Source organism: Pezoporus wallicus, unplaced genomic scaffold (genome assembly GCF_028554395.1).
Source record: "Pezoporus wallicus isolate ANWC-B61680 ecotype Strahan unplaced genomic scaffold, APGP_CSIRO_Pwel_v1 contig_12129, whole genome shotgun sequence".
Lineage (NCBI taxonomy): Eukaryota > Metazoa > Chordata > Aves > Psittaciformes > Psittacidae > Pezoporus > Pezoporus wallicus.
The window spans coordinates 1,134,228-1,159,405 of NW_026642642.1; the positions used below are offsets into that span (position 1 = coordinate 1,134,228).

At 44.8% G+C, this 25,178-nt stretch overlaps 1 protein-coding gene across 4 annotated transcripts in view; it reads right to left on the reverse strand.

Annotated features, from left to right (window-relative positions):
- The window catches only part of PDZD2 (PDZ domain containing 2), a 204,502-nt gene extending 195,203 nt beyond the window's left edge, over window positions 1–9,299 (reverse strand). For 3 of the 4 annotated variants that reach the window (XM_057431163.1, XM_057431161.1, XM_057431159.1), the window contains exons 1-2: window positions 9,154–9,299; window positions 5,646–5,754 (exon numbers count right to left, since the gene is read on the reverse strand). The gene's annotated coding sequence lies outside the window, so the exon portion shown is untranslated. The remainder of the gene's footprint in view (window positions 1–5,645; window positions 5,755–9,153) is intronic. The other variant, XM_057431160.1, reaches the window with a different exon arrangement.
- Between the last annotated feature and the right edge of the window lie 15,879 nt (window positions 9,300–25,178).

The window sequence follows — 25,178 nt, forward strand, 5'->3', positions numbered from 1 at the left end:
CCTTTCCTGTCACACCAGATCAGACTATCCCTATACATTCTTCATTGAAACAAACAGGTCTCGGAAAAAATCCACAATCACTTTGCATTAAGACCATTTTTCTCATCCTTGCTTCAAAATTTGCCCAGATTTAAGGGAAACTGAGAACCTCCTCTTTCCTGGGCAGGTTTGGGAAGGAGACAGGGAGGCTGTTGTGAAGGGTCACCTCTCCTAAACGCTGGCAAGCCTGAGCACACCCCTGCCAGGCCATGTATAAACTGGAGGCTCTTCCATAATGACTCTTAGTTGGTTTCTAATGTGATTCTATTTAAACAAGCTCTTATTTAAGAAAAACGGTATCCATTTCAACTGGAATTGCTGTTTGCTCCTCAATATAGCCTGCCAAATACAGGTTGCAGCTGTACCTCCTCACAAACAGAACATTTCCGTGTGCAGCAGAGGAAGAGTGAACTCGAACTGTCCCTACAGTGCCAGCAGCTTCATAAAATAAATAGAAGTGGGAACTGAAAGAAAAAGATGACTGTAAAAGCCATGGGGTTTTGTTCCAGGTTTGCTCTGGCTCTAGCAGAAATGGGCCCCAATGTATCATTTTCTTCCACAAATAAGGGATATTGACACTTAACCTACGCAAGCGCTGACACTCAGCGTGTACGCAATGAACTTGGTGTACCAAGTGTCAACTTGATGTACTTTCAGTAGTCTGTGCAGCCAGGCGACGTTCAGGCAGTTACAGAACAAAATGAAACCAGGTGTTTTAAGGCAAATACTAGATATTCCATTGAGAAGCTCAAGTTCAGTTCTAACAGACTAACAATCATTTCAATTAAAAACAAAAATTAATGTAATTGGTCTTAGCAGCGTACAGTAGTTTTTAGAACAAGCTGCAGTCCCCTCCTTCCCACCCACAACAGGAATCAATGGATCCAGCCAGAGTCCTGTGAGTACGAGCCCATGGCAGCTAAAAATAATGTCCGCCGTCTTCACTATCTAATAGCACATGAAGCTAAAAGTCTCCTTTTTTCTGTTTACCTCTGGGTGCTTACAAGGTGCAAGCTAATAGTTTTATTCTCTATAGATCAGGTACCTACATCAGTCGGCATCTAATCTGAGCTCCATTTGATGTAAGGCCATCCCCACCCTGAGGAAGGATTAGCTCCAGTGAAATTGAGGAGAGACATTAAAAGAAGGCCACGTCATGCCTTCCAACCCGCAATGCTTCCTGCATTCCATCAGTGTGATTACCTCTAAGCTATCATCCCGTCTACAGGCAGTATTAAAAGGCTACAGATAAAATCATTAATCACAAAACAGGCTGTTTCAAGGCAAGACTTGCTACACAGACTCCATTTTCCCAAAGTCTCTGCGCACACCAAGAAAGCTACTATTGTATTAACGGACCAGTCCAAACAAGAAATGCCAATTTTAAAGAGTTTCCCCATGTTTCTCAAGCTGAGCGACCATTTTTGATGCTTGCCGACATCCACAGAAGTACCACGCAGGAGATACGGAGCTAAGGACTAACAAACAAACCTCAAATTATCAGTTCAGCTGGGAAACTTGCAACTGTGATATCAAAACTTTTCCCTACTTCACACCCAAAACCATGTCACCTCTTTGGCAGTGTACGACCACTGATTTCACATCCATCAGACTGTAGCACTCAAGCTGCATCCATGCCAGGAGCACAGCCACCCGTAAGGCACTGATGGTGAATGCTCTCTTCTGCAGTTGTAACTACAGGCCATTACCTTTCACTTAGAATACATTTAAAAATAAATAAATGCATAAAGTACCAAATGATTTAGTGAAATGTTCTCCAGACAAACCCTAGTATCTTACCTTCAAGAAACAAAACTAATTGGAGGAAAAAGAACATTTTCATTTATAAAGCTCTGTATTTTAAAATGGCACTCGAATGATGGGCAATTACACATTAAGCAATTTCTATTATGTAGTAACAGATACAGAAGGAATGATTAAAAAAACCCCCAAGCCTAAATACTCCAAGAAACAAAATTAGCGTGCAACACTTGTATGATCAATGTAAACGTAACCACAAATATTTGCATAACAATAGTGCAGCAAATAACCACCCCACAGCTGAGACACTTACAGGCACACTAGTGAATACAGTTTCATTTCTTGCTGAGAGGATGGCAATTTATTAAACCACCCAAACAAAGCATGTTGCAATCACCAGTTGTGCTTTAATTAGGCAAGAATGATCCTTCTGAAAGCAAAACGGAGGACTAGGTGAACCAGCAAGTCCTTTCCAGGAGCTGTGATTCACCACATTTCAGACTACTCACTGTATAGAAGTTTAAGTCTTTTGATGACCATGTGGACATGGACTGAAAGACAAGTCTGCAGGCCAAGACAAGCCAGCCCATCACACCCAGCTCCACACAGCCCCGCACCTAACAGCAATGACAATGCACCAGCTGGAATAACTATGCATTCTGGAGCGGTGCCACCCATTTTGTTGTTGCATTTATCTATTGCCAGCTGAGCTATGGGACAGATTTCCCACAGAGAAATGCTTTTTTGGTTTTTCTTCAGAAAAGGGGGATGTCTGCTACTCCATACAAGAGGGGAGATAGGATATGCCAAATTTCATCCTGCAGCCCAAACCCATCATACCAATGAAGACATTTCTCTGCTCAGTTCCTCAAGAAATATAACCCCTATGGAGGAAGGTTGCTCAATGGTATGGATGAGGTGCTTTGTTTTTCTGCTTCAAAGACGAGGAGAGTAAAGGGTGGGGAACATTATTAAGGGAAGGGGAGTACAATCTATGCTGCTGCGAGCCTGGAAGGCAAACTGAAAGCTGGCCTGAAGTCATCTCACCCAAATGTTCTTATTCCCAGATAAACATGGTGAGCGTGATCCTGGCAGAAATACCTGCAAGGAGGGCTCAAAAGCTGGAAACTGGCACTGCAGATCTGGGATATGGATGACCATGAGATAGACAGTCATCACTCACGAAACTCTCAGGTCCTTCAAATCCAGGTGTGCTGGGAAAACAGGTAAGTGCACAAAACCAGGATTAATATTTTAAAGACAAACACCTGGCTAATGCTTAATGTGTAATACCTGTCCCATTTGTCACCTGACATCCTTCATGATGGGAACTGTGTTCAGATGAGACAGGGACTTTAGTCTTTAACATGAGGTCAGTTGTCATCAGAGCTCCTGCCAGCCCTGATTAAAGCTGATGTGCTGACAGCAGGGCACTACAACAAGCAGAGGTGGCTGCCACGGATCCCCTCCATACTCCTCGACTAGTGCAAGGGGACACCACGGCGCTGGTGGGGCTGCTCTGGCTGCACCGTTTGCATCAGAGCATCAGGGTTGTGTTAAGAGAGCAAAGCCCTTGTTTGAGGTTTGTGTTTTGGTACAGACTTTGTACAGAGGCTCTCTCAAAACCTGACCATTTTGGAGTCTCCTTCTGATCTTTGATTGTATTGAGAAATACATAAATACCCCAACAGATCCTGGTCATACAAATATCAGCACAACCAGTAAAATACACAGCTCAGTATTAAAGCTAGACTTTCCCCAGACTGCTGGACAATTGCTTTTGTTCTGGGAGCAGAGAGAAGCGGCAGTGTGTTAACCCCTTCCATTGGTCAGATCATCATTACTGTTTTATTTAACTGCCACATCTGCACACAGCTGGATACATAGAAAAACCCTGCTCCAGCAGGGAACAGGCTATCTTTTACCAATCTGGGAAGACTAGAGCACAGCTAAACTTACAGACAACATGCAGCGGGATGGTGGCACCAGTAATACGGTATCTAGTGAAGTCCAAAGCTAGGCTGCTTTTGTGCAGATGTGTAACAGCCAGGAGACAACAGCAGGATGTTATCTACGGAAGGCAGCAGTGAACAGAGTGGGTCTGGAATCTGTTTTAATAGATCTCTACCTCTATCAAACTTCTGTGTAAAGCCTGTTTGTCCGAGACTTTGCGAAGAGCAAAGCGAGCATCAAAGCTCTCCTTCGTTTTGTAGGTCAGGAAGGCTTTGGGGTTGGCACAGTGTCAGCTCATATGTATTCTGCAAAGTGCGCTTTAATTTTTCATTATAACAGTACCTACAGGCTTTGATTGAAATAAATAATGAACTAATTCGTATCATGAATCTAAGAATCACTCTCTTCTGGTCCCCATCAGAGAGAGGATTTTCTTCCCAGTGACAAGTGTTAACGCATTTCTGCCCTAGTTTCCCACAGTGGATGTCACTATTGAAGTGTCAGGAAGGAAGGTTAGAGCTGCTTTTTCAGTCTGCTCCCGTCAGCCTCAGCAGTCCGTCTTGGATGAAAACATCCTGGCAGAACACAGGCTGAAAGAAGGCTGGATTTTAAACAGCACAGCAAAAGTCTTTGTGTTGTATATGATTAAAATGTAACACTGAATAGGTCTTTTTCTCAGTCTGAGTCAGGGAGGATGGCTCCACTATGCAAAATTACAGGGTTTTTTTTTTGCAGAATGGCAGAAGTTTCACAAGTCTTTAATGTAGTCAGAGACCATTTTCTACGCTCTTCTCAGTTTTCAGTGCTGTTCTTTCTGATACCTCACCCAGCACAAATCCTGACAGGTACCACTCCATTTCTGAGAGCTGACAGAGGACAGCCAGCCGTTCACCATGGTGGGACCCCAAAGCGGCACCTACCTTCACTTCTTACAAAGCAAAAATGGCCAAGACCTAAACCCAGTGGGATTCAGATGCTATGTTTGGTTTGAACTATTCTGACTGTGTCAATCATGGTAACTTTAATAAGCACAGTTACTTGCGAAAGAACAAGAAAATCAATTATCAAAAGCTCCTTGACTGTAATTTCGAAGTTTTGCCAAATTAGTTTAATACAATTCCGTTTCAAGAGGAATTTGTTTTATGTGCACGCAATAAATGCTGTAACCCACCCAGGTACTAATCCCCTTTGCAAACTGTGTAACACTGCAGAGAAAGTGGATAAAATGCTGCCCAAATCAAATGGTAATGAAATTAAAGCACAATTGGCATGGCTTACCACAATGCTCTAGCAGCATCTTTGGAAGATGGCACTGAAGAGGAGCCATTGCAATTAGGCAGGTATAACAGGAGAAGTGTTAGATTGCGGAATTAGAGCTGCTCCCATCTCCCTTGCAAAGCTTTACAATGTCAAAACAAGGCAGCAGTATCAGTGCATTGATGCTAGATTAGAAGCCCTTTTTAAACGGAAAAGAGTAATTATTTTCTTCTGAAAAATAACTAGAAATTAATTTTATTCACCCAAACTACATCCGTCACTGCTGGAAGCTGCTGCTGAAGGACCACAGGCTCTGTCCTGGATGACACCACATTGCATGCAAATCTCTGGCTCAGTACAGTGGTGGCTGCACGAGACATAATGTCTTGTGACACAGAGAAGGTCAGATTAGACTATTTGACCGTCAGGCTAAATTTATCGATTTAGTGAAATATATTAATAACGCCATTTTAATTAAGACAACATAATACAAAGAGCAATAGCGCTTAGTCCATTACAGAACTGAGTTAAAATGCAGTATTCCTGTAATCGCTTTTGTACATGATCTAGTTAAAATTAGCCAGGAGAGCTGTTACTGTAACACATGGGAATACAAGTAAAAAGCTGCGACTCACCAAAGCAAAGTCACTGCACTCCATTACAACCTCAGCAGAGCCAGACACACCAGTTGGGAATAACGAAAGAGGGAACGCTTAAGGATCATATATAGCACAGCTCACAGACCTTGGGGAACAAAATGTATTTCATTACAATGGCATTGTTTCGACAGAAACAAAACCCAGATTACTCATTTGCTGCTGTTGGTTTTACTCCATCAGCAATCGGGTACGTCTGCGTCAGTGCTGGACACACGGTATAAGGCAGTGCCAGGCTTTCCCCAGCTCTACACAAGAGCCAGCTGTCACATGGACAAGGGGATCAAATTCAGCAAAATAATCTTTTTGAATCTTTCTCTGCATACATTAATCTGCGCGCTTATTCCTGTTTACATTATGAGATGTATGCCATAAAAGAGCTTACAGGATGTGTATTGCAGCCAAGTTAATATTGCTGTTGGAGCCTCAGCCTCTCTATTTCCTGACTTAGCATTGCCCAGTTACAACTTTTTTTTAATTCTTCATTTGTCTGATGGAGTTTATTAGTGGTTTGAACCCGTTTAAGGTAAGAAGGCTACATAGAGCAGCTATTAACACCTGCAGGAAACCCAGGAAAAGAACAAGCCCTGTGCTGAAGACAATAACAACATTCAGAAATATTTAGTATAGAAATGTGTACAAATACAGCAAAGAAAGGTACTTGTAGTAACAACCCTCAGAAACAATTTAGAAATGCACCTACATTGTAAGACATTTTCATGTATCATTCAGGTAAAATCCACAGCTTTTCATATAGGGCAACTTAATGGACTTTTCAAGGGACAAAGCGCACTGTGTACAAAAACTATAGTTAAAACAGTAACAAAACAAGTTATTTTTTTCACAGATGTCATGACTGGATTTTAAAGACAGGAAGCGCAGAAGGGTTTTACTTAAGTTGGACAAAACATTTCACGATGCTTGTGCAGATGAGCTAAGGCAGGTAGACCCTACATTAAAGCCTCTTCCTCCCTCCTAACACACGCTCGTTCTCCTGCACCCAGCTGAACTCCTGCCCAGAGCCATTTCTTTATTTCATAAAGCTACTGAAAGGCTAGCAAGGTACTCATGGCAATACCACAGAGACATGCAAACCTATTAAATCCGGCCCTTATGAAACAGAGGTTTGATGTCTCCGCCATTGCCAAATGATCCCCGCAGTAAATCCCTGCCACCCAAGAAAGCTGCAGCTCTCTGCATTCCTAGGAAAGCCTTTACAACGCCACCTGTACTTTGACCTTCCCTCCCTATTTTGTCTTAATTGAAGGAACCAGAGCCTTCATTTCTGCCCTCGGGCTCCTGAGCATCCCTGGCTGGACTCAGGCCTGCTTATGCCCCTGGCAAAGCTGATGGCGCTGCCTTTGCCAGCTCAGGAGCTGGTAAACCAGACTAAACATCTACTCACATGTCAAGTGTTTTAGACCAACAAACCCCTGTTAACACTGTGAATGGAGCATAAAGAAGTCCTCATGTCATGACAATGGAAAGATTTTTAGCTCTTCTTTAAAATAAAAAGAAAAAAAAACCCTCACATCCCACTTTTCTAAAATGTTCATGAGTTTTATAAAAGTAAAAAAGAAAAAAAAAAAAAAGGTTTCCTCCAGGCTAAGCACTGAATAATTTTAAAGAAAAAAGACTTCAAAGACACGTTTTTACATTCTATTTGCATTCAGGCATTTTGTTTTTCAGAAAACTATTACCTCAGTAATATTGCAGGCTATTTTCCACACATTGTGAGCTTTGACTACCCAGAAGATAATTTGTCCAGTGCAAGACCCATGCAAGACAGGGAAAAGCTACTCCACAAATGGCAAAATTTGTGAGTCATGTTGAGAAATTACAGCAATATTTGCAAGGACGTGCACCCTGGACATGAAAGTGAGGGTGGCAGAGGGCATACACACATTTTGCCTTAAAATGAAGGCAGAGAGACCTAGACCAAAGTGGTCAAGTGCTTTGACAAGATCTGCTCAGCCATTCCTGCGGCCCCTCTGCCAAGAGCAAAATGAAGCCCAAGCCCTTATGGCTCCACTAAAAAGAAAAGGCCAATGCAGGGGTGCTGGGGATGATCCTTGAACCCATTGCCACTGCATTGGGCAAGAGCACACCAACCCCTTGTGTCAGTCCTCCACCAACAGCCCCCAGGGATGAGGGTGGCTCAGACATGTCTCTTCTCACACAGCCGCACTCTCTCTAGACAGCAGCAGAGAAGATTTGACAGCTCACTGAGAGGAATTCATGAGCACTGCTGTTCATTAAAAGGCTACAGAAGGAGAGCACTGAGGTTAGTGGGATGGGCTATATTAAGCCCATTTATAGCTTTATGGCCCTTCAAAGGGGCATCAGAGCTTTCTGCAGCCAAATGTAATGGTCAGATAGTTACAAACTGAGACAGGCTTAAGAGAGTACCCCAGGCTACCCGGAGGAGAGGCAGCACAGTTAACTTCAGAGTTTGAGGTCAGCTCTTGATGTTTTCCTCTTACACATCTCATCCACAACCGCTTCCAGGCTTACAACACTGCATATATCACAGCCCGCTTTATGCGGACAAGAGTATTTAATGACACTGAGAACTACCTTCTGATGATTAGGGGGAAAAAAACCCAGCCAGATGTTTCATGCTGTCTGATTTTATTAAACTGCTGTGTGCAGGGAAGGGGGATGGTTGCCGTTTTTCTGTGACTGCTACCCCTCTTCCTCATATCCCCTGGCCCTCCTGCACTACAAGACAGTAACACGCACTGTCACGACATGACCTAATCCAGGGAGATAGCACGAACTGTCACAGCAGGCAATGGGGCTGCCCCTTGCCCTCCAGACAGGCACACTAGGGTCAGCAGAGCAACGAGAGGGCAGAGCAAGCACCAGGGAAATTAAACCCCACCGACGCTGGGAATGGACCCTACTGTCACCTGTCCCACTGACCTACAAAAGGATGCACCCCTCTGGCCCCTGGCCATGGAGTCCTGCTGGTCCCTGGGGGATGCACCCCACCAACCCGCTGCGAATGGAGCCGCCAGGGCTGATGTGGTACACATCCCACCGACCCCCTGCAGGGGGGATGCCGCCCTCTGGTCCCCTGGGGTTGGATCTCCAAGGCTGATGGGGGAGGCACTCCACTGACACCTAGGGAGGGGGGAAGCGTAGCACTCCACCAACCCCCTCGGGGGAAGATGAAGCGCCTCAGCCCCACGGTGGGGAGATGCACCCCGCCGATCCCAGGAGATAGAGCCCCCAGGGTAATGTGGGAAGCACCCACCGACCCCCGGGAGCCGAAATCTCCCTAGCACGGGGTGCGGGCTGCACCTCACCTGCCGCCGGGGGATGCAGCTCCCCGGTGCCGGTGGCGGGGGGGGATGACTCCCAGCGACCGCCGGGGAACGGAGCTGCCCGGCCCGCTGCGGCAACGCGGACGGAGGGGCACGACCCAGCCCAGCCCCACCGCCCCCCGCCCCAGCCCCGCGCTGCCGCCGCGCCCCGCACTCACCTCGGCGGCACAGGGGGACCCGGCGCCCCGACACCTGCCCGGCGTCCCCGGGGCAGGGCGGCCCCGGCCCGGCGCCGCTCCCTCGCCTCCTGCCGCGCCGCCGCGCTGCCCGCCTGTCCCGGCACGGCACGGCCCGGCCCGGCCCGTTCCCGGGAGCGGCGGGGGCGGCCCCGACGGGGCGGGCGGCGCGGGGATCCCGAGAGGGGCGGCCCGACGGGGCGGGGGGCGCGGCGGCCCCTTCACGGGGCGGCGCCCGGGCGGGTTCCACGACCCTCCCCGGGACGCGGCCGGGAGCCTTCGGGAGGCAGCGGCAGAGCCTGATAGCACCCCGGGCTGCGGGCGAGGCGGGGGGGCCGGGGCGGGGGTCGGCTGGCGCTGGAAGAGTTGTTTGGAATCTCCGGCCCCCGAGGGGCAGGCGTTGCGCCGTACAGGTTTTTAATATTTTCGGGCACGTCAGGATCTTTTTTAAGTCCTCTAAATGCTTTCCTTGTATCGCTTTTATCTTCTGTTCTCGCTCAGCAGGCAGTGCTAGTTTCAAAGCGGATTTAAACGAGCAGTGAATTACCCTTTTTTCTTCTTTTGAGATCTAAAAGAATCTTTTTTTAATTTAAAAAAGTTCTTTTTTTTTTTTTTTTTTTTTTACTGGAAACAAGGTATTAAAATGAAAGCACATCCTAAAATGTGTGGTTGGTTTTTCAGGTTCACTTTTCCTAGGCTCTGTGAAAGGAAATGGTCAGCAGCTCTGTTTTCTTTCAAGCCAGAGCCCCTTCCTGACTCATGCTCCTACTCAAAGCTCAGGGAGTGCGTTTCCAGCACTGGTGTTCTAAAATTAAATCTGAAAAAAAAAAAAAAGAGAATTCAGATCAACTGAAGTGTCTCTAAAGTATTGTCTTTATTAAAGACTCTGTCAGGTAATCACGTTACGATTTGGCCCAGATGCTCTGCCTATCACTCCTTTGAAGATGATTGCTTATGATGGCAATGTCTGGCCTGATAACTAAATCAGGCGCAGCATTTAAAGCGGAGGGGTGTCTAGAGGCACTTGTTGCAGTGACAAGCAGTGCCTTAGGACTCTAAGGATGCTGTTAGTTGAGGTGAATTGTTCTGCAAATGCAGAATACTTCCATGCAAACAAAACAGTACAAACAGTACCGCAGAGCACACTCTGGACCACCCTCTGTGCGGAGCAGGGAGGTTTTCAGCAGCATCAGCCAGGCCATAGCTGCTGAACTCTGGGATGAGGCTCAGGAAAATAGGTGTGTGAATTTCAAGCCTGTTCAGTGGTTCCCTGCAGGGCCGGGGTCAATCCACTCAGCATTTAATGAAATCTCAGTGAAAACAGATTGGGGGTGTATAAAGTTCTGCCACCACTGCAGACACTGTGCGGCTAATGCTGCCCTGTGTCTCTGCCAGCGCCGGGGACTGGGGCCCTCCAAAGGCACTGCAGTATCAGACTAGCTCAGTCTCCATCCGTGACTTTTTTCCACTCTGTTTCTAGGGACGTGCCTTTGAACAATGTTTTGTTCATTATTTATCTGCATGAGAACAGCCGTGCTTGCAAATGATTCCTCTGTGCTGCCAGGTAGCTTGCTGGTTAGGGTGCTGGCTCACAACAGCAAGACTGATGATGGAGCAAAGCAGGAGAAACCCAGAGAATTATTCCCTTTGACTCCCGAGTTCAAAAATGTGATTATTTCCCTGTAGACCATGAAAAATCCCCAGAGGTCATCCAACACCTCAGGATAGCAGCACAGAGTGCTGAGCCCTTATTTCAGAGCATGGCTGTCCCCTGCAATGAAAACTTGAAGGAAATAATAGCCAGTGGCCATGCAAACATGATGCGTAATTTCAGCAGCAGCAGTGTACGGATCAAAATCGCCAATATATACATGCACTACTTTCCAGTTATCCATTGTCTTAATTTTTAAATGTCCACAAGTCCAGCTGATTTGTATGGCTTGTTGCTAAGACCAGGGAGCAGATTATGCCTGAACCACTTCTCATTCAAATCAGAGCAGTTCTATTCATTTCAGGGGTTACACTAATATAGAAGTGGCATGAAAAGGGACAAAGGGACTTTGCTCTGTCTTTCATATCCACCCACATATCAGTATCTCTTAAATCTCTCTAAAGTCAGTCGTATGCATCCCATTCTCTGCATGAGTTGTAAGATAACAGTATAAAGCACTGAAGGTTTGGTGCTCCTGCTGCAGAGCATTTGGCTTCTGGCAGAATTATACCATGGAAGCAAAGCTAATGCTCATAAACAATGTCTTTTGCTAAGTACTTTTTTTGGCAGCTCTTGGCATTCATTTTTGTAGTGTAAATCAATCGCTTCTTATATTTTCTGATTTCAAGCCAAAAGTTTGAAAAGATACTGTGCTCTATATGTTTTGGGTTTATCCTGCTGATCTCTATAGGAAGGTCAACTTTATCCACAACTGGAACCAGTAATTCTGGAGGCTGCCAGCAGTATTTTACATTCTCTTCTTACTCATCTGAGAAAGACTGTTTTTCTGCTGCTCTTCCTAAAGAGCCATGCGAACATCAAAATCCTAATTAAATGTCATTTCATGAGTATCAATCTCCCAACATTGTTACTCAGGATTTGCAATAGCAGCCTGGCCAGATGTTGGTAGATAACATCAGCAGCGTTCTGTGTTTTTCTTGGACACCAGCTGAGTAGAGATTAAGTATATTCCTTAGTGTTTTCCACACTTTACCTCCCAGAGAGTACCCAAAATCTCATTTTATTTTACTCTAGATGAGGGAAGGATGCTGAAAGTGAAACAGTTGTCTGGATCTCAGAGGAACCCAGAAGAGGAGCTGGAGCCCAAGGAAAAAGGGAGAAACCAGAAAGCAGAGAGAAAGATCAAATTAAGCCAGTGGAGTAATATTCAGCTTTCAGGATTCAAAGGCTGCTTGGATCATATCACCTGGTGTGGCTGCATCAGCAGGACCGAATTTCAGTCGTTACACTTTCAGAAGCCTGGAGTACTTTCAGAGTAGCTACACAGCAGATTTTAGTCACCCTAACAACATTTTATCCAATGCCAGCTTTAGCAATATGTAGTCTTGTCACATTCTCCAAGTGCAAGCAGGATTTTCTGCTCTGACCTGTGCCACTGTGACAGTGTCCATCTTCTGCTGTGCTCTGGGGATGGCTGGACAATATCCAGAGATCCAGGCAGATCTGCTGAGCCATCACCTGCCCTCAGCTCTCCCTAAAATGTTGAGGTGTTAGGTTCACATAGTTCTGAGGTTTTTCTTCAGCTGATTTGGTGCTACTTGGCTCTAATTTAGGGCTTGGGGAGAGACTGTCTGGCCGTAGGTAAAGAAGAAAGCACAAATGAAAAGAACATCTTCACACTGAGGTAAGGTGCACGTAATGCTGCCATCACTGACAGTAAAAAGTGGAGCAGTAAGTATATGTGGAGCTGATTAACCTGAATGATGACTTTCAGGCTGTGATTTAAAAAGCACAGCGTGACTCCACTAGCAAGACTTGTGTTTTCCTCTGTTTATGGAACAAAACTGGGATCCTTCATCTTTAATATTGTTCCTTTATCTTCTTGTCTCTGCTCTTCACAGACACACACTCTCTCATGTATATAGCTGGTATAAAGTAGACCAAGGACAAGCCACCACTGACTGTGCTATTATAATTTCCATTCGTAAGGAGACTAAAATGAACTATTCTGTTGATTTCATTGTCTATGTGGAAAAATTAAGCAGCATGATTACTGTAATAACCTAGAGTTATTGTGGTCCTCAGGTGGGCACAATGCTCCAATTTTATTTGGAAATAATTACTTCAAAAGCAGAGCAATTTTTCCAGGACAGTGTCTTACTCTTAAAGAGTGTGTTCGCATGGCTTCCACTGCATCAGCAGTGGCAGTGATTTTCTCTGCATAAGCACAGCCCAAGAGAGGGAACACATTACATATGGCTGCTCCATAACATGCTGCAGTAAATATGAGACTAAAAGGGCTGAATAAGAGAAATCTTGTAAGTCGGATGGAGCCACACACAGAAAATGAACAGTCATGCCAGGCTCAGAGCCAGTCACAATTTGGCTCTGCATAGACTTGTGTCATCTCTAACAATGACAGTCTACTTTGTTACAGCTGTAATTTGGATCACCACATAAAAAGGGAATAACAAAAACAAAATAATTACCCTGATCCTACACTTTTTTTACTGCCTTTTGAAGTCCTACTACAACTTTGCAGAAGGCTAATAAGAAGAATAAGCTAATAGCTGTGGATCCGTCAGCAGGGATTTCTCTCCACGTACGTCTTTCCTCCTGAATTTTCACACACTAACTGCAATTCTTACTAGGATGTAAAGTTTCCCAGATGCGGTGGGTTGTCATCAGAGCACAAAAATGGGCAACCCTTAAACAGTACTTAGTATTTAAATCAGCATGAAACAGAGACCCCTAACTGCCTCCACATACAGGGGAGTGAAGGCAGGGAGCAAAAATGCCACTATCCACAAGATCTAAACTTTAAAGTGAGAAAATATATGCTTAGATACAGTTATTATAAATTGTTTGTGGACACTACCCGTTCAATTATTCACTTGCTGCAGAAATCTAAGATACGTACTTCATGTAAGTACTATAGCAGCACAAAACAGGCCAGTAGTAAGGGTCAAAATGTCTCAGATTCAAACACTCAGCTACAGATCTTCATAGAGATGTTCATTTTCCAAGATCCTGAGGGTAAAACCCTAAGATTATTTGCTATATATCTATAGTACAATTCTTTCAAGACTCTCTTCCCTATAATTCCAAGATCAACACTTGTTTCAATTTTAGTGGTATATGACATCAGAGGTCAGACTCATCCATTGGATGAACTTGACTGTAGATAGAGCATTTGCAGAAAGCAAAGAAATAGATACAAATAGTCTAAGGTTAACCAAAAAAAAATAGTCACCAGAGATCATCTTAGAGCTTCTCATCAAGATAAAATTTTTCACTAATTAACAAATTAGTCATCCTCTTTATACTGTGCAGTGTTTATCAAGCCTGCTCTGAGGCTGTGTTGGTTTTTCTTTGAAGTAATAAAGTTTGGATTTCTTTGATTTCTATTATTAGGTGACCATATCCTCCTTTTGTTTACAGCAGTGGTCCTGTCTGCTTCAGGATTTATTAAATCTCCTTGTGGACATTAGATTCATCAGATTTCATTAGATCCATATGTGGGCATGTACAGAGTCATTTACTGTTTCAAAGCACCTTCTTCAATTTGAACATCATTGCACAAAATTCTGCATCTGCACATACCTGAGGGAGAAACCAGAATGTTTTATTCACAATAGTTGTTGGGTGGGTGCTGTCTTGACAGGATGATAAGGAAAGCACTGATGAAACCCATTCTTGCACAAACTGGCACCAAGGAGTTATCAAATAACTGCAATAGACACCAAGTCCTGCTTTAGCATTGCCAGTGCCATCTGTTGCCAGGGAAATGTCCACATCTTCAGTGCACAAATAGCAGAGTCAGTGCCTAACCAGTACTGATTAATCAAGGGCTGTGCAAAGGAAAGTGTTTTAAGAGATTAGCTAAGTTTTGGAGAAGCAGTGCCCCACAGCAGCCAGCGTTACTCTGTTACCGAGTACTGACATTGCTCCCACTTTCCACAGCACAGGCAACTTCATGGCCCATCAGAACCAAGGGAATCAGCCTCATTTCATAACGTGAACCACCAGAATGATGTGCTGTCCTTGCAGGAGTGGGAAGCACTTGCTTTGCACAAAGCCCTTCAACAGTCTACTCATTGTCCAATAAAATACTTGTCACACATGCTAATCATTATAAACTTTTGCAGTCAGATAGTACCATTCATCTGATGAGCTCAGCCTACAAATTTAGCTTGAATCTGGTCTGGCATCTGCCTTGAAGTATGCTTTGATTTGAAAATTACATTAAAACTCTGCCTGGAATTGTTTCTGTGTGCGCACGTGGGTCTGTGTGTGCGTGGACACATAGACAGAGAAACACCTAATATTTCAGTTCTGTTTGAATGAGCGCTGAGCACAACAGGCCATCTGCTAGTAGCTGTATTTCCAAACTTGGATAAAAAATAAAGGAAGGGATATTTTAATCTTTTTGCTCACAACAGCAGTGATTTCTCTGGAAATTCAAGAAGCTCTGAGTGGGATGTACCATTTCCAAAGGCAGCACTCAACAGGCTTGTGAATTCTCTGTAACCCAATATATGAATATTCTACCATGTCAAATGCAGACCAAAAAATACATGTTTATCTAGCCAGAGCCCATATGGCAGGTGCTTTCCAGGTCAGTTGGAATCTCAGATGTAAAGTGCTAAGGAAAGGCAAAACAGTCTTATTAAATGAGGGCAAGGCAGAAATTATGTGCACTGTCAGAACGCCTTTGTGGATCATGAAGTCTATGTAATAGTACATACAGTACCTAGTTAGTATCTCTTTATCACACTCCCAGTGCACAGCCACAGCAGGCACTTCTGAACGTCTTTTCATTAGGCTTTTGCCCTGTAATATTCCTTTTTGTATTTCTTGTGATTACTCATAAATTAAAGAGAGAGGGAGAGATCCAAGGCTAACAAAATGCAGACTGGCTAGTGGAAAAAGCTGCACACTTGAGTTTTTGTAGTGTTCACAGCATGTGATGTGGAGTCTTGTGAAGCAGCAAAAGTCTCTCGTAAGTGCTCCCAAATCTTCCTTCGCTGGCCGTTTTCAGGCAACCAATATCTGGCTTCCTTTTTTTAAGTAAAACATGCTGTTATTCAGCTTGAACTACCTGGGGTCTAGAAATCTGAAAAAGCTAATAAAAAAGTTTTCTGCACAGTTCTATTTTTGTGTTGAATCCAAAGCACTGCAAGCCAGAGCTGTTACTTCAAATGAACATTTTTCTGTGTCATTGAGACACAGGTGTGTTGTGACAAGCATAAGAAATCAAACAAATCATCAGAAATCCTGATAGAGAGGGAGAGACAGGCCTATAAAATTAGACTGCTGCACTGTTCCTGAAGAATTGCAATTTACAGTGATAAAAAATGTCCTTGCAAATAACATCATCAAAAATTTCCAGGACCTGAAATGTCAAATACTAATGCAATTCCGCTAAATATCCCCCATATAAATCCCATTTCAGTGACATTGAAGAGTCAGAAGTTAGGGAATTACCATCCGTGGAGCTGAGCGCCACAGGGGAGGGATGGAGATGCCTGAAGAGAGGAGGATCCAGCTAAGGGCCAGGATTAGCATCCCGTTATGCTCTCCATCCTGGTGAATTTACACATGGAAGTGAGTCAGCACAATAGCTGTTTATACTTCTATTTCTTTCCAGAGTGGTAAATGAATAAACCTTCTCCTCATCATGAATCTGTCAGGTTAAATGGAAGGCCTAGCCTGATTTTGAGTTAATTTGCTTGGAGCAAACAAGTTTAAGAGCCATAAACACCGTGAATATCAAAGGGGTCTAAGTGATACTTGAGTAATACAAGGGACTGTTATGCAGGCAGCCAAAGCTTTTTGCATTGTTTTATTTACTTATTTTTTAATATTTCATTGCCAATTTGCAATCTGAGCAGGTACCTGGCACCCAAGGGCTGCAAACCCACTGCTCCCCACTGGTTCCGTGGTGCTCAGCAAGCAGCTGCTTTTGCTTCACTCCTTTAGGGATCTGTGGCACCACAGGTCTGCCCACAGGAGAGGAAAAGGCAATGCAGCAATATACTCTCCCAGCTGTGTCCCACCTACCCACTTTGTGGGCTGGAGATGGAGCAGAGGTACATGAGTCACCTGCCTCTTTCAGATAAATGGTCCCCACCAGGTCTTTAATGCAAGGGGCAGATCTGTATGGGAGCATCTACAGTCTGGTGAAAGCCATGGCCTTTGGGACCTTGTGTGGCAACCTCTGCAAAGTCTTTGTCTTGTAAGTCAGACAGGTTCCTGCCTGCATGGAGAACACTGTACCATGGTCCATGTCTGGACACAGATACACATTTGGTAACAATAGTGATTGCAGTATTTTAGAAGTAATTGCAGGGTTGGTGGAAGGTCATTAGGCAAATGTCATTTCTGATGGTGGCAGATTACATACTACTACACCCACTTCTGACACCTTCCATCAGTCACTTTGGCACATCTCCCCTTGATGCTCCTTAATGCAGAGCAATATAAAAAGTGCCTTAGACCTCTTTCACATCTCTTGTTACCCTGCCATCCTGTCTGCTGCAGGGCATTTGTGTAGCTGAGGGTGCTGAGCACCCATCTCTGCTGAGCCTTGTCTCATTCCTTCCCTGTACAGTCACTTCTGCCTGCACCCATCCAAACAGTGGTGGAGAAAGCACACACGGCCCCAAGACCATGATTCACCATCTTAGACCAACACAGATATGGTGATGAGGTCAGCTGGTATTCATTTAAATATTATACATGCGATATTAATGAAAGCAAAGTTACTAAGTTGAGTTGCAAACAGCATCTGGTTGAGAAACGAAGAGGGCTTTTCCACCCTTTATTTCTGCACAGCATCCAGCGCTGGGAGACCCCAGTCCAAGGCAAAGGGTCTGCTATGGAGCATCACCCTGACTTGGAACACCATGCTGACATTGAATTAGTCCTCTCTCTGTTTCAGCTGTGATGAAAAAGCCAGCCTTTGGCTGAGAAAATCTCATCCAGAGCAATAACAAAGCTATTACTGCAGGCAGATCCCTCTGTTTCAGCACGCATGTAGCTACCCAGAGCAGATGAAGTTGAGGGGCTTACATCTGCAGCATCTTTCTCTACAGATTAGCTCCCTGTAATGCAAAAAGAAAGAAGATACCAGAGCACTTCTCAGACAGAGAACTTCAAGAGGAATTCTCTGCTCAACAGCCTAAGTCTGCCCGTCCTCCGTCTCTCCCAGCAACACTCCTGCTCTCATCTCTGTGAGATGCTGTGGCTCTGTATAGAATAAGTGATGACTGTGAAAAAACCTGACAAAGGAGAGGGAACAAATGGGATATTTCTATTTCTGGAATTGCCCATTAGAGAAGCATGGCAGTGCACTTTAAGAAATAAATAGGAACAAGAATATTAGCAGAGGAAGCATATGAGGCCCCAAGACCATGACTCATCGGGTTAAATCGACCAGCTGAGGTCAGTGCTTCTATTTATCAGCTTTTAGTTGCAAATATGGTGATGGGGACAGTGATTCTATTACTTAAATTTTACATGCTCTGTAAAATACGGCAGTGATTAATGTCTGTAACTAAGGCAGCTAGCTAGCTAGATGTGCTGCTTTTAGAATTTGGAACCTATTTTAAGGTTAAGAGGTTTAGTTTTCAGCTGGTGAAGTGGGCTTCCTACAGATTTCAGTGTATTTATAGGCAATAAAGGTATTTTGTGCTCTCATCAGCATCCAAAAACTGTGCTGAAGCACAGCTTGATGAGAAAAGCCCCAGTAATTGCACTTCACAGTCACCCATTCTTCATACATTGTGGGACCATGAAAGCATTGACCGTAAGCTGATGCCAAACACGAGGCTATTTTGAGAAACACAGGAAACATTTCTGTAATGTGGTGTTGGCTATCCTTTTGGTGTCCCAAAATTTGGATGCAAAGCATCCTCCTCTTTAGCCACTTTCTACCCTGAACATTTATACCATCAGTGTGCAGCGGTTTGGATTACACGGTGCAGGTGGGGGGCCCTCACCCTCGGTTTGTTCATGGGCAGCTGCATCAGGGTACATTGAAGCTTAGGCTCAAACAGATGGTGAGAAACCTTCCCTTTGAGGAATGTCTGCTTCTGTTGCCAGGACATTGTGTGAGGAATATTGCTATAATAGGTGCAAGTAACCTTACACCTCTGCTGTCTTATATGTGAGATGTTAACATTTCCACTGTGAAATTTTTCCATTCTGGGTTTTGCTGTCAATAAAAAATAATAATAAAATAAAATAAAATAAAATAAATAAAATAAAATAAAATAAAATAAAATAAAATAAAACTCAGAGGTAGTGCTGATGGGAAGACAGTTTTCCTTTCTGTCAAACACCCAGAAGCCCATAGACATGTCCAGGTACAATGCATCGGTACAGGGAGATACTCTTCTCTTTCATCAGAAAACCACAGGATGACGGCAGGGCAAGCCCACAGTAGAACAGTAGCTGCATTACCTCCACTTATCTCTATTTCCCAGCAGAGAAGCAAAGGGAGTTAAAACCAAGCAACTCCCCACTCTGATTCATATCCCACTGCTGTTATCCTTCATCCCACTGCTGCACAGGTAAACAAGGGCTTAGTAGGTCGAAGAGAAAGCCAAACTCTGCTCAAGCAGGGGAGCTCACTCCAGAGGCTGTTACAGCAGGCAGAGCTAGATTGACTGCTGCAGCACAATCCGAACCCTGTTGCTCAAAACTAAGAGCAGTAACACATGGAAGTCCCAACCCCACAGCTGTACTGCAACATCACAGCTGGATGCAGCCAGCCGCTGTGGCTTCAGGGCAGTGTGGCTGGGGAAAATACCCATGGGGAGACCACAAGCGTCTGCGGGCACACCCATAGAAGGGCAGCACAAGCATAGGGTGCAAGGCAGGCCAGGCATGCCAAGGGTTTACCAGCTGCCATCCCCAGCAAGCAGAAGGCTGAAGGGTCTATTGGCGTGTTAGCTAACCCCCCTGAGCATTTGGGATGGGGCTTGCCACCTCCTATCTCTTCCTTCCCCACCAGCCTCCTCCTTTGTGCCTTACTCTGTCAAGCAGACTCTCCAGGGGTGAATCCCTGTCCTTCCACGCCACTCAGGCTCGCATCCCTGCAGCTGTCTGTCTGCCTGCAGCCTCTTAGCAGTCAGACCGAGTCACCGGAATGTGTAAAACTTCTTACAGGAACCCTGTAGGCCCACGGTAATTACAGGCAAATTGCAATGCCGGTTGGGGCTGTGCTGTAATTACCAGCAGCAAAGATAAAACCTCTGAGCAGGCTCTCAAACCTTTTAGTTTAGAACTCCACTCAGCTTAGCACTGACCCTCTGCAGCAGCATCCATCAGCTGGTCACTGAGCAGGGTTTCATGCAGTTTTGCCTGCTCTCCACTTCTTCAAGGGTTTTGTTTGTTTAAGGGTTTGTTTGGGCTTTTTTGTTTGTTTTTTCTTTAAGGCAAACTTCTGTATGAAGTATTTAGGTCAGATTTTTCTCCCCTAAAGCCCTCACTAGACACCACTTTGTACTCATGAATTTCATTATTTCCGATGGAAATTGCGTGCTTTCCAGGTTCCTGGAGCATCAAGGGGAGGCGATTTAACTACTAATGCCAGTCTGATAATTGTGTGCCTAGGTCTGGAGGCATCCTCTGCAGCCACTTCTTCACTAAGTGCTTGGTGTCTTGAATTTTTCATGGCTAAGACGTCTATGACTAAGGCATCCAGAAAGATTATTCTTTTTAAATACAGGTTAGCTGCTCTTTTATTTGATTTGTGTGGGTGTTATTTCACTCAGCACTTTGGTGTCTTGTGACCCACTTACAGGCTGTAACAGGCTCCCATGAACTTTCATGCCTTTATATTCAGGTTGCTCTTAACTTACTGAGGGAAAAAAAAAATAAAGACAAAGAACCTCTGAAGCAACTCTATCCTTGAATTTTAAATCAGAAATGCTTATTCTGTAAAAATGTAATAATGTTTTATCAGTTCAATTCATGAGACTCATAGGCTATGAGAGCCAAGTGGGGCCTCATCAGGGCTCAGGGTGCTGGACTTGCCTATCAGGATAAGTGCCAGGGACTGTTGTGAGCTTTAGTTTAACCCTCATGAAACCTCGTGATCCACATCCAAGAGGGAGGAGAGCCAGGGCATCTCCTGGTGTACATGTGGCATTTGGGGTGAAGCTGCTGCAAAAGCTCAGGTGCTCCTTGCCCACCTCCAAACCCTCCCCTGGGCAGGAGAGAGCACTGGGAGACTTTCCAAGATCCCTTTGGAAGGAGTTTAAAAGAAAAGAAAAAACAAACCGAGTTCTACCCGAAAACAACAGTACCCTTGTGGGGAATTCTGTTGGTGCCTGGCACTTTATTTTACTGGTATAAGTATGCCAGGAGAATATGTGTGCTCTTCTGCACTAATAAGCCCTTAAGGAGTTTAAGCAGTTCAGTCTGTCTTTGAAGATGTTGTGATGTGGGTTAATCACAATGTAAATGCATCTTCAGAGGGAGAATACCACAATGTAACGGCTGGGAGGTACAGTCAGGATACCAGGCGTAGAAATGTAGGACACTTGCACAGTGCAAGGTTAACTTTGTCCATATAAAGCTAGCAAAACACGAAAAAGAAGCATAAGGCTCCCAGTCTCTTGTTATCCTCAGGTCAAGGCAAGAGGTCTTACCAGTAAATCTGATTTAGCCAAAACCTGTGGTGCCCAGTGGGAAACAAATACAGCTTTTGGTCAGGAGGCTGGACTAGATTTTCTAACAGCCTCTTCTCACCTTTAAAGTCACCTTTATTAACAGCCACTTCACAAGCTCTTGTAGCTTCAAGGAGGAACTTGCCATTTCAGAGCAAGGCAAATGAAGATGTAGGTGTACTCCAATATCTTGGAATATTTTACTTGCATGGTATACTTTGCATTTTAGCTTTGTTTGTTTTAAGAACTGTGCAATATGATAGGTCATGAAGGAAAGCTAATGGGAAAGCCAAGTAATTCACTGAAAGAAAACAGGCAAACCAAGAATTGTCCCTTCAGTCCTAGAAGAGGCACCAAAGGTTTATGTTATGTAAATACTTAAGAAATCTAGCTCACGCATTGGAGACTCATCAATTTGTTTAGGTGCTTACTGAAACACACACACGATCTGCCCCATGATAAAAGCTAGTCACTTTTAAGGGACCTCACACCCACATGAATGAACATAGCAAAAGAGCAAACTGACTTCCAAAAGCAGCAAGCTCTTGCAGAGCTGTTGATTTCCCTGGGCACTGGCATTGGTCTGTGCTTTCAGCGTGTTTAGCTCTCAGCTCCATCCCTTCCTGTCTGCTCCATTCTGTCTCTGGTGCATCCCACCATGTGCTCAGAGACCCAGTTTCTAGTGCAGCTCTAAATCATTCTTTACACGAACACAGATACCTGTTTTAAAACTTCCCCTTTCTCTTTCCAAAGGTTTTATGCACCTCAGAAAGGTTACTTCACACCCCCTGTGACTCACAGCAAACAGACAGCGAGACTGAAAGTGGTGGGTAATTTCTAAAGAAATCCAGATTGTCTACGTGCTTTTTAATTACGTAGCTATGTGCGCACTTAATTAAATTAAAAAACGATTACCACAATTTATGATATGTATCCAACTCTTTAGCAAACAGGGATTGCAGCTGAGTTTGCTTCTTGACTCCTTTCCTTTGTAGATGACCCTGGCTCATGTTTCTCCTTATGGTGAAATAACAAAAGGCAGTTTGCAGTATGTGCTCTGTCTGTTCATTGCTGGAGTGACATTAGCCTTTTTCTCTTCCTGAGGGAGGCTGGATGAGTGTGGCAATTTGTTTATTGGACTTAAATGAGCTTGAATTGAAAAATAAGAGACGACAAGAACCTATGCTGAGCACCATGGTGTCTCTTACTGCGCAGACTGGTGCAGTAGGAGAGATCCCTGCAGGGAATACAAGTTCTTTCTGCACTACTAAATTCCTTGATACTCATTCATAAATATGGATGGGCATTAATTAGGAAAGGCAAGTGTTTCACTGAGGCAGACGTACAGTACTGTTTTTTGAGGAAAGTGACGGGTTTCTATGTATTTTCTGAAAACATCCTGGAAATTCATGGTTTAATGAAATTGTTTCTCACTTTCTTTTGTTTAATGAAAATATACACAATAGGATCTAGTCCTTAATGCTTGAAATAGTGAAACAACTTTATAAATAACACCCATGGAGTTGCTTAATTTTGAGAAAGCCAAAAAACACTTCTCAGGCCCCAGTACTCTGACAGTAGTGGGCAGGGGTGCAGAGCTTCTCTGCCTCCCCATATCCCCCATGCCGTGCTGCAGGTGGGTCTGGTGCCTTGCTTGGGGTTTGCTGCCTGGATGAGACCACAACGGTGCGTTATCTGCCTGATGTTGACACCAACTTGCAAAGGAAATGTTGGTTCTGGCAGTTTGGATGGCAGCATCTCCAGTCTGCCAGTCAAATGAGGCATCAAAAATCTGTGCCTAAATTAAGTCCCATGAAAGAACTGAATAATGTTTCTAGCACATGTAAAATTTTGGGGCATTCAGGACAAAAAGTGAATAATATTGTGTGGGCTGCTTTTCTTCTGTTCAAATAAAACAAGAGCAGACCACCCTGTATTTCCCAGTCTCTCCCTTTGCTATTAGACCAGCCTGTTGAGCAGGAAGCTTGCTGGAGTATCAGAGTTAGCAGTCACAGTTGAAGTAATGAAGCTGATCACAGGATTACAGAAATAATAGCTGAGAAGGACCTCTGGAGGTCATCCAGCTCAACCTCCCACTTGGAGCTGGGCTTTTGCCAACGCTGGATCCGGTCAGCTGTGGCTTTGTCTAGACAAGTGTTTAAGACCTCCAAGGATGGAGGTACTACAAAGACTCTGGTGAGCTTGTCCCAGGGATGCACCGCGCTCCTGGTGAATAAATTTTCCTGAAGTCTTATTAGAAACTGCAAAGGTGCAGTTTGATGCTGTCACCCACTGGGATACTATCTGCTGCTACTGATTTTGCAGCTCCCTCCACAAGCAGTTGTGGATGCCTAGGCCTCCTCTTCTCTGGATTAAACTATCCCAGCTCACTCTACCTCTTCTCGTAAGCCATGTCCCCCAGGCCAATGACCACTCTGAAATCCCTTTGCTGGATTCTATTTTCTCAACATCTTTCTTGAACCAGGGGACCTGAAGCTGGTCATGATGCTGATGATGTGGGTGAGGTCTCCAACATGGAGAAGAAGGTGTTAGTAACTTCCTTCAAAGTGCTGGCGTCCTTCTTCGTATTGTGATGAGACTGTACTGGTGGCTCATATACAACACAGCCCATGTCCTTTCCAATGGCACCACTAACATCTGATTCCCAGCCTGCACCAGTGAGTTGGGGTTTTTCCTGTCCTAGGCACAGGACTCTGTACTTCTCTTTTCCGAACTTCCTTGTCTGTCTCTTGTACCAGTGTCAAGCTTCTCTGTGTCCCTTGTAGTCAACGCTCTTTCATGTGGCATGTGGCATTATCATCTGTCATGAGGATGCACCTTTGTCTCTTCACGTAGGTAACTGATGATGCTGCAATATTAGCCCCAATATTAGCCCCAGTCTAATACTGGAGCCCAGTGGTCCAGCCAATTTACACCTCACCCAACAGTCCAGCCTTCCAGCCTGTACTTCCACAGCTTCTTTCCAAGAGTGCTTTAGAGATGGTGTTGAAAGCCTTCCTGAAGCCAAGTAGCGTTACATACGCTGCCTCCCCACATCCCCATAGCCAGGCATTTCATCACAGAAGGCAGTTCTATTGGTCAGGCCCAATTTGCACTTCATAAATCTTTGCTCTGTTCCATGTTTGGAAGTGGACTCAAGAGGTTGTGCTTCCTGCACTTGCCTGGGGCTTGAGACAAGGCTGACTGTACCATGTCCTTCACCTCAAAGACAGGCACAGCACTGGCCTAGTCTCCAGGAACTTCCCCGAGTCAGTGTGATTTTTCTGGCTGAAGCTAACTGTCAGTCTGAGCCCCTTGGGGTGAAACCCATTCAGCTCCATGAATCTCTCTACATCCAGTCTCACTGAGCAGTCCCTGCTACTGCCCACACCCTTCCATCCCAAGCTGTTGGGAAACACACGGAGCTCTGGTGCATGTAGAGAAGAGTACATCAGCCTTTTCCCATATCTCATGTCACTTGGTTGTCTCCTTCACTCTTTGGTGGAATCACAGTGTTCACTATGGGCTGCCTCATCTGGGAACAGTATACTTGGAGCTGCCCTGAGAACCCTGCAGATCTCCAGCACTGAGCGTGGGAAGCCTGCAGGCACAGGGCTCCTAGCCTTTGGAGAAGAGACAAACCTGGGAGGAGAGGA